Raw genomic sequence first — 8,929 nt, 5'->3', positions numbered from 1 at the left:
GATCCCCTGGAGGAGGGCATGGAAACCCACTCCAGTCTTCTTGCCTGGAGAATCCCGTGGACAGAGGAGCCAGGTGAGGTAGAGTCCATGGGATCGCAGAGAGTCGGACATGACTAAGCAACAAAGGACAGCACACAGCATCTAGCCTCAAGAGCCATCTGCATGGTCCCCAAGTCCTGGAGACAGAGGCGACGTGGTGACCCCTCACCACACTGAGATCCAGAAAGACGTGCAGGAGCTGAAGATATCAGCAGACCAATGCCGGGGTCACTGCAGCAGGCTGTCCGCAAAAACATCCCGGAAGCCCTGCAGAGTGTACACGAGGAAGCATCCTTGAGCTATTATGCCTGGGGTCTGGTCATCTCTCAGCATCTGGAAAACTGATGGATTTTGGACCTGGGTAGTGGAATTAACCGAGATTGCTATGCACTTGGTTGGTGAGAAGGGACATGTCACTGGAATAGACGTGACAGAAGGTCAGTAGAAGTGGCTAACAAGTACATTGAATATCACATGGAGAAATATGGCTTCCAGGCCCCCAATGTGACCTTTATTCGTGGCTACGTAGAGAAACTGGAAGAGGCTGGAATCAAGAATGAGTGTTATGATATTGTGATATCCAATTATGTCATTAACCTTGTACCTAATAAACAGCAAGTGCTGCAGGAAATACATTGAGTGTTAAAGCATGGTGGCGGGCTATATTTTGGTGACATCTATGCTAGTCTTGAATTGCCAGGAAAAATCAGGATACACAAAGTTTTATGGGGTGAGTGCCTGGTTGGTGCTTTGTACTGGAAAGACCTTCCTATCCTTGCCCAAAAAATTGGCTCTGCCCTCCGCGTTTGGTCACTGCCAATTTCATTACAGTTCAAAACAAGGAACTAGAAAGCGTGATTGGTGACTGCCGCTTGGTTTCTGCAACATTTCACCTCTTCAAATTCCCTAAGACAGGACCAACCAAAAGATGACTAGTTATTTATAATGGAGGAATCACAGGACACAAAAAATCAATATTTGATGCAAATTTCACATTTAAAAAAGATGAAACTGTTGAAATGAATGAAGAAACAGCAGCAGTCTTGAAGAATTCACAATTTGCCCAAGATTTTCTGATCAGACTAATAGGCGAGAATAGGAGAGACTGGCCAATTGGAGAGAATGGCCAATAGGAGAGAAACTGCCAGCATGTGGAGGCTGTACTGCTTTAGCAGCAAAAGATACAATCACAGATCCATCCAAGGTTGGATACAAAGTCCAGAAGGCCCCCTACTGTTGCTGGCTGCTGTCACAAAGAAAAGCTGCTAAAACAACAGCTGACCAGAAGACAGTGGACAGGAGGTGACAGAATGTTTAAACCTGCTCTTCTTCATAGCCCATATGACAAGAAAGCACAAATGGCAAAAATCCACTGCATTTCAGATAAAAATAAATGAATTATTTTTACAAAGTAAAAAAAAAGTCCATTTATCTAAAGTATCGCCATTTCAATGTGTAAATATAAAAATGATGAAGATATTTTCAATTATCTTTATACTAAAGAATATAGACTTGGGCTTCCCCCCGTGGCTGACTAGCAAAGAATCTGCCTGTAATGCAGGAGCCACAGGAAATGCAGGTTTGATCTCTGGGTCGGGAAAATCCCCTGGAAGAGGGCATGGCAACCCACTCCAGTATTCTTGCCTGGAGAACCCCATGGACAGAGGAGCCTGGCAGGTCACAGTCCGTGGGGTCGCAAAGAGTCGGTCATGAGTGAAGCAACTCAGCAGCAACAGCAGCAGCAGTGTTGAATTTGGCCTTTGAGCCCAGCGTGTATTTTACAATTACAATGCACTCAGTTCAAAGTAGCCACAATTCAAGTTCTCAGCAGTGACAAGGAGTTAGAGGTTGTCGTACTGGACAGCGCAGCTATAGAATATTATAAACGCAGAAAACATCCCTCCCATTTCTCTTCAAGCAAAAGTAGAATCGCTGGCGATGGCTCTTGGGACCCTCTGTGATCACACTGCCCTCACCGTTTGGGCCTCACCCCTCCTCTGCCTGACTCCAGCCATATGGGGCCCCTCACGGGTCCCTGGATGAGCCAGGTACAGGTGGCCCCAGGGCCCCTGCAAGGTCCCCTTCAACTGGGGACTTTCCTATCCCATGGTCACTCCTTCACCCGCCTTTGATCTTTTTTTAATTTATTTTATTGGAATATAGTTGATTTACTATGTTGTGTTCATTTCTTCTATACAGCAAAGTGATTCAGTTACACAAACAAATATTGGGTTGGCCAAAAAGTTCATTTGAGTTTTTTCTTACCATCTTAAGGAAAACCCCAAATGAACTTTTTGACCAACCCAATACATTATTTTCCGTATTCTTTTCCACTATGGTTTATCATATAGTTCCCTGTGTTACACAGTAGGAATCTGTTGTTTATTCACTCCCTCAATCTTAACCCAAATGCTACCTTCTCAGTGAGGCTGTCCAGACCGAGGCTTTTTTCAGACTGAAAACCCTCCACTCACCACCCCTACACACCCTCACCATCCTCTATCTTCCTTAGACGGATCTACTTTCTGTCACACTTTTAACCTCCTAACATGCCATAAAATCACCTCTCTCCCCACACTAGACTGTCATCTCCACGATTACGTCAGGGTTTTGTTGTTTTTTGCTCACTAATACCTTCCTAGGGCCTAGAGCACTTCCTGAAGACACACAATAAGCACCCATTAAAGATGGTGTTGACTCAGACTGTACTTTTATTCACTTCACACAACAGGAAGACTGTTCCTCCACCATTAAATATTCATCTTTATCATCATTCAATGATGATATGGTATATATCATGTGTAGATAAAGTACATTTTTATTCACCCAACCTAATTGTGAAAATTAAGATATTTCCAGCTTTTCACCATTATGCAGCTATCCTTGGGATCTAGATAAATATTTGTTGGCAAATCTGATTATGTCTGGATCAAAAGAAATGTAATTTGAAAGCCTATTGTTTTTGTCACAGGTTTCCCATTATAAGTAAAATTTAATAAGCACTGTAGTTATAATGTCATGTGCATCTGGGATTGTCTCTGAATAAATTCCTAGCAATGAAATAATGGAGGAAGGCAAATGTTTTTGTTATCATTTTGGTACATATGGACTGTACTTGTCTTAATTGTTGACTAGCTTTAGCTAGACCAGTGAACTAAACATCTTAATCACCTACATAGTTTTTGTATTTTTTTATTGAAATATAGGTGGATTATTCTTTTCCATTATAGGTTATTATAAGGTACTAAGTATAGTTCCCTATGCTTATTGGTTATCTATTTTACATATAGTAGTGTGTATAGGTTAATCCTGAGCTCTTAATTTACCCCTCATCCCCTTTCCCCTTTGGTAACCATAAGATTGTTTTCTGTGTCTGTGAGTCTATTTCTGTTTTGTACATAAATTCATTTGTATTGATTTTTTTTTCATTTATTTTTATTAGTTGGAGGCTAATTACTTTACCATATTGTAGTGGTTTTTGCCACACATTGACATGAATCAGCCAAGGATTTACATGTGTTCCCCATCCTGAACCCCCCTCCCGCCTCCCTCCCCATCCCATCCCTCTGGAATGTGAGAGTTGGACTATAAAGAAAGCTGAGCACCGAAGAATAGATGCTTTTGAACTGTGGTGTTGGAGAAGACTCTTGAGAGTCCCCCCCAGCCTTTTCGGCATCAGGGACCAATTTCTTGGAAGACAGTTTTATCATGGGCCAGGGAAGTCAGAGGGATGGCTCAGGTGCTAACGCGAGCAGTGGGGAGTAGCAGATGAAGTCTCACTCGCTCACCCACGCTCACTTCCTGCTCCTCAACCCGGCTCCTAACAGGTCATAGCCCAATGCCAGTCCAAGGCCTGGGGTGGGGACCCCGGGTCTAAAGTACTTGGGGCGGCACCCGGCACAGAGTGAGCCCTGCACAGGAACACCTACGGCCATCTCTTAATACCTCTGTGAGTCTTTGTCTTCACCAGCATCATTTTCCATCTACATGTCTGCGTTGCATTGGGGATGTTTGAAGGAGGTGAAAAACATCTTACTCTTTTTGTATATAAAACTCAAACATATACAATATATGAACAGACAGACAGTATACCTGTGCTATTAAAGGGTCATGTCATGCCCTGTATATTCGGGCAAGCTATAATCTAAAAAGATAATTCACTCCAGTGTTCATTGCAATACTATTAACAATGGCTAAGACATGGAAGCAAACTAAATGTCTATCAACAGATGAATTTCAACAAAGAAGAGGTGGTACATATACAAAACAGAACACTACTCAGTCATAAAAAAGAATGAAATGATGTCATTTACAGCAACATGGATGGACCTAGAGATTATTATATTAAGTGAAGTAAATCAGTCCAGTCGCTCATTTGTGTCCAACTCTTGGCAACCCCATGGACTGCAGCACGCCAGGCCTCCCTGTCCATCACCAACTCCTGGAGCTTACTCAAACTCATGTCCATCAAGTCAGTGATGCCATCCAACCATTTTATCCTCTGTCATCCCCTTCTCCTGTCTTCAACTTTCCCAGCATCAGGGTCTTTTCTAAGGAGTCAGTTCTTTGCATCAGGTGAACACAGTATTGGAGCTTCAGCATCAGTTCTTCCAATGCATATACACATCCTTGATGTATTCCTTTCCCGATTTGAAACCAGTCTGTTGTTCCATGTCCAGTTCTAATTGTTGCTTCTTGACTTGCACACAGTTTTCTCAGGAGGCAGGTAAGTCAGACAAAGACAAATAGCATATGATATCACTTGCATGTGGAATCTAAAATATGTGGGAAATTCTTAAAGAGATGAGAATACCAGACCACTTACCTGTCTCCTGAGAAACCTGTATACAGGACAAGAAGCAACAGTTAGAACTGGACATGGAACAACAGACTGGTTCAAAATTGGGAAAGAAGTACGTCAAGACTGTATATAGTCACCCTCTTTATTTAACTTATATTCAGAGTACATCATGGGAAATGCTGGGCTGGATAAAACACAAGCTAGAATCAAGATTGCTGGCAGAAATATCAATAACCTCATATATGCAGACGACATCACCCTTATGGCAGAAATCAAAGAAGAACTAAAGAGCCTCTTGATGAAGGTGAAAGAAGAGAGTGAAAAAAGTGACTTAAAACTCAACATTCAAAAAATGAAGATCATGGCGTCTGGTCCCATAACTTCATGGCAAATAGATAGAAAAACAGTGACAGACTTTATTTTGGGGGGCTCCAAAATCTCTATGAAAGGTTACTGCTGCCATGAAATTAAAAGACACTTGCTCTTTGGTAGATAAGCTATGACAAACCTAGACAGCATATTAAAAAGCAGAGATATTACTTTGCCAACAAAGGTCCATACAGTCAAAGCTATCGGTTTTCCAATAATCATGTACAGATGTAAGAGTTGGACCATAAGGAAGGCTAAACATCGAAGAATTGTTGTTTTTGAACTGTGGTGATGGAGAAGACTCTTGAGAGTCCCTTGGACTGGATCCAACCAGTCAATCCTAAAGGAAATAACCCTGAATATTCACTGGAAGGACTGATGCTGAAACTGAAGCTCCAACACTTTGACCACCTGATGCAAAGAGCTGACTCGTTGGAAAAGACACTGATGCATGGAAAGATTGAGGGCAGGAAGAGAAGGGGGTGACAAAGGATGAGATGGTTGGATGGCATCACCAACTCAATAGACATAAATTTGAGGAAACTCCCGGAGATAGTGGAGGAGAGAGGAGCCTGGTGAGCTGCAGTCCATGGGGTCACAAGAGTTGGACATGACTTAGTGACTAAACAACAGAAAATATAACACAAATGGACTTATCTACAAAACAGAAACAGACTCACATGGAGAACAGACCTGTGGGTACCAAAGAGGGGTAGGCGTGATGGGGGATGGACTGAGAGTTTGGGATTAGCAGATGCAAGTTGTTATATATGAGATGGACAAACAAGAAGGTCCTACTGTATAGCACAGGGAACTATGTTCTGTATCCTGTGATAAACCATAATGAAAAAGAATATTTTTTAAAAATATCAGCCCTGGACCACAAAGACCGCAGAGCAGACCCAGTGTCTTGGACCACTCGGCCCCCATCAGAGCACCTGCCAGAAGGGCAGAGTTCATAGAAAAACTCATCTCAGTCTCAAGGGATTCCTTAAAAATCCTCTTTCCCCTCAGGATACACTGAGACATTTCTGTTGTTTTTAGAATGTTTTATTGTTTGGTAGGATTTTTTTAATATAGAAAAAGATGCCTTTCTCTGCACCTTGGATCATACCATGCAGCTGGGTTTACTGAGTTGCCTTTGTAGACAGCTGGCTTCAGGAACACCTCTAGTTAGAAACATGTTGAAATCAAAGCAGAATGTCCCAAAATGGAGCCTGGCATAGAGGAATCACTCAACAGATGTTTCTTGACTATACATTAAGCACATTTTATTAAATGAAGTATAGTGGGTTTATAATTTGTGCTGGTTTCAGATGTACAACCAAGTGATTCAGTTATAGATATATGTATTCTTTTTAAGATTTTTTTCCCTAAAATAGGTTATTACAAAATATTGAGTGTAGTTACCCATGCTATACAGTAGGTCCTCGATGATTATCTGTTTTATATATAGTAGAGGCAGTTTTTGGTAATCTTGGTTGTCAGTTACTTTTATTTTTACAATAGGGAAGACAGGCCAAAGAACTCTGCATCACATGACCTGCAAGGTCACTCGGCCCACACTGAGGTTCCAGGCTGTGCCCTCAGGAGGCAGCAGGAAAGGGGGGCTATTGGGACCCCACAGACTGGGCTGGAACTACCCAGCTGGGTCATGTACATGTATCACTGCCACTCTGTAAGCTGCATCCTAGCCCACCTGCAGCTCCACAGAGATGCGCACTCCGAGAAATGGCATAAATAAAGAGGCAGAGACTCAGGGGCCAGGCGGTGCCGGCATCTGGAGCCCCTCCCGGCTGAGCCCTGGGAGCAGGCGGTCAGATGTACAGCTGTAATTACAAACAGCAGGCTTCTGTATTTACACTTTCTCTTCGTGCGTGTCTTTAATGAGCTCCTGCTAATGGCACACGTGAATTGGAAAGGCCTTAACTGTGCTTTCAACACCTTGTCATTCTTATGAGCCAATTACAAGGAGCCGCTCACTGCTGATTGCAGTGAACTGAATGTTCATTACCCTGAGCAGGTGTCTCACCGGTAATAATGATCATGATCATCTCCTGCAGACGGGAAAGAAGGACGGAGTTTAAAGACAATGGGAGGACGGCTCCGTACCCTGCTAGCAGCCGGTTGTGCAGCACCCGGTCATCCAAAGTGCCCTCCCCTGCCCAGACAGGTGGTTTTCCTCACTCTTTGAACCTTCTATTTACTATGTTCCAAATACTTAGCATGCTAACGATTGACAAGCCAAGACATGGACACAACCTGAGTGTCCATCAACAGACAATTGGATTAAGAAGATGTAAGATACACAAATATACACATATACTTTTACACATATATACAAAGAAATACTTAGTCTTAAAAAAATGAAATAATGCCATTTGCACATGAATGGACCCAGAGATGATCATACTAAGGGAAGAAAGTCAGACAAACACCATATGATATCACTTATATGTGGAATCCAAAATATGAGACAAATGAACTCATCTATGAAACAGAAGCAGACTCGCAGACACAGAGAACAGATCTGTGGTTGCCAAGGGGAGACGGGAGTGGTGGGGGATGGACGGAGAGTTTGGCATTAGCAGATGCAAACTATTGTATATAGAATGGATAAACAACATGGTCCTACTGTATAGCACAGGGAACTATGTCCAATACCCTGAGATAAATCCTGATGGAAAAGAATATGGAAAAGAATGTAGATGTACAGCGGACTCACTTTGCGGTAGAGCGGAAACTGATACAACTTGGCAAATCAACTGAACTTTAATAAAATAAATTTTTAATGAATTAATTAACTAAAATAAAAAGAATGAAGTAGAAAGAAAGAATTTGCGTTCTGACCAAGGTTCCAGGTGAGGCTGCTTCTGCTGGCGCCCGAATAGTGGAACAGTTGTGAGGAGAGTGCGTGTGGCCCAGTTGCTTCAGTTGTGTGGAACTCTTTGCAACCCCATGGACTGTAGCCCACCGGATTCCTCTGTCCATGGGATTCTCCAGGCAAGAATACTGGAGGGGGTTGCCATGCCCTCCTTCAAGGGATCTTCCCAACCCAGAGATTGAACCTGTGTCTCCTAGAGCTCCTGTGGGGGAGCCTGTAGTATCAACTTAGGTTCAAATATTGATAGAAACTTGCTTTTTACCTCCAATGGGGTCATTGGCAGGTCACTAATTCTTTCTGAGCCTCAACTGCAAAATGGAGATAAGACTGTCTATTTGAGTGTTACTCAGACGAGGAGCAATGAGCAAGCTTTCCTGGCAGCTCAGACTGGTAAAGAATCTGAATGCAATGTGGGAGATCTGGGTTCAATCCTGGGTCAGGAAGAACACCCGGAAAGGGGAATGACTATTCACTCCAGTATTCTTGCCTAGAGAATTCCATGGACAGAAAAGAACCTGGCGGGCTATAGTCATGGGGTTGCAAAGAATCAGACACAACTGAGTGACTAACACATTTTCTTCCACTTTCAGAGGACAAAGAATGAGCAAGCTAGGACTCAGCATCAGGCACTCTGTAGCTGTTACTGTTTGTTGGAGAGCCTAGGCCTCTTGCTGCATGGCACCAAGTCAAGCGTGACAGTCAGAATTGGAGCCGATGTCTTTCTCCCGAGCTTGACCGTCTTCCTCTGAGGACTTCCTTAGCACTCTTACCCCACTTCTTGCCCCCAGAGTCCCAGTGTACTTAAGGATGTACCAAAAGGACTTGCCTGGTGGCTC

The 8,929-nt window shown here is 43.1% G+C and overlaps 1 pseudogene; it reads left to right on the top strand.

Annotated features, from left to right (window-relative positions):
- The first annotated feature begins 258 nt into the window (after positions 1 to 258).
- On the top strand, positions 259 to 1,172 carry LOC122688528 (annotated as a pseudogene).
- Positions 1,173 to 8,929: the final 7,757 nt, after the last annotated feature.

This window comes from Cervus elaphus, chromosome 33, assembly GCF_910594005.1.
Source record: "Cervus elaphus chromosome 33, mCerEla1.1, whole genome shotgun sequence".
In the NCBI taxonomy this organism is placed as follows: Eukaryota; Metazoa; Chordata; class Mammalia; order Artiodactyla; family Cervidae; genus Cervus; species Cervus elaphus.
Note: the sequence above shows the minus strand (reverse complement) of the source record. Positions and strands in the feature narration are given on the sequence as shown.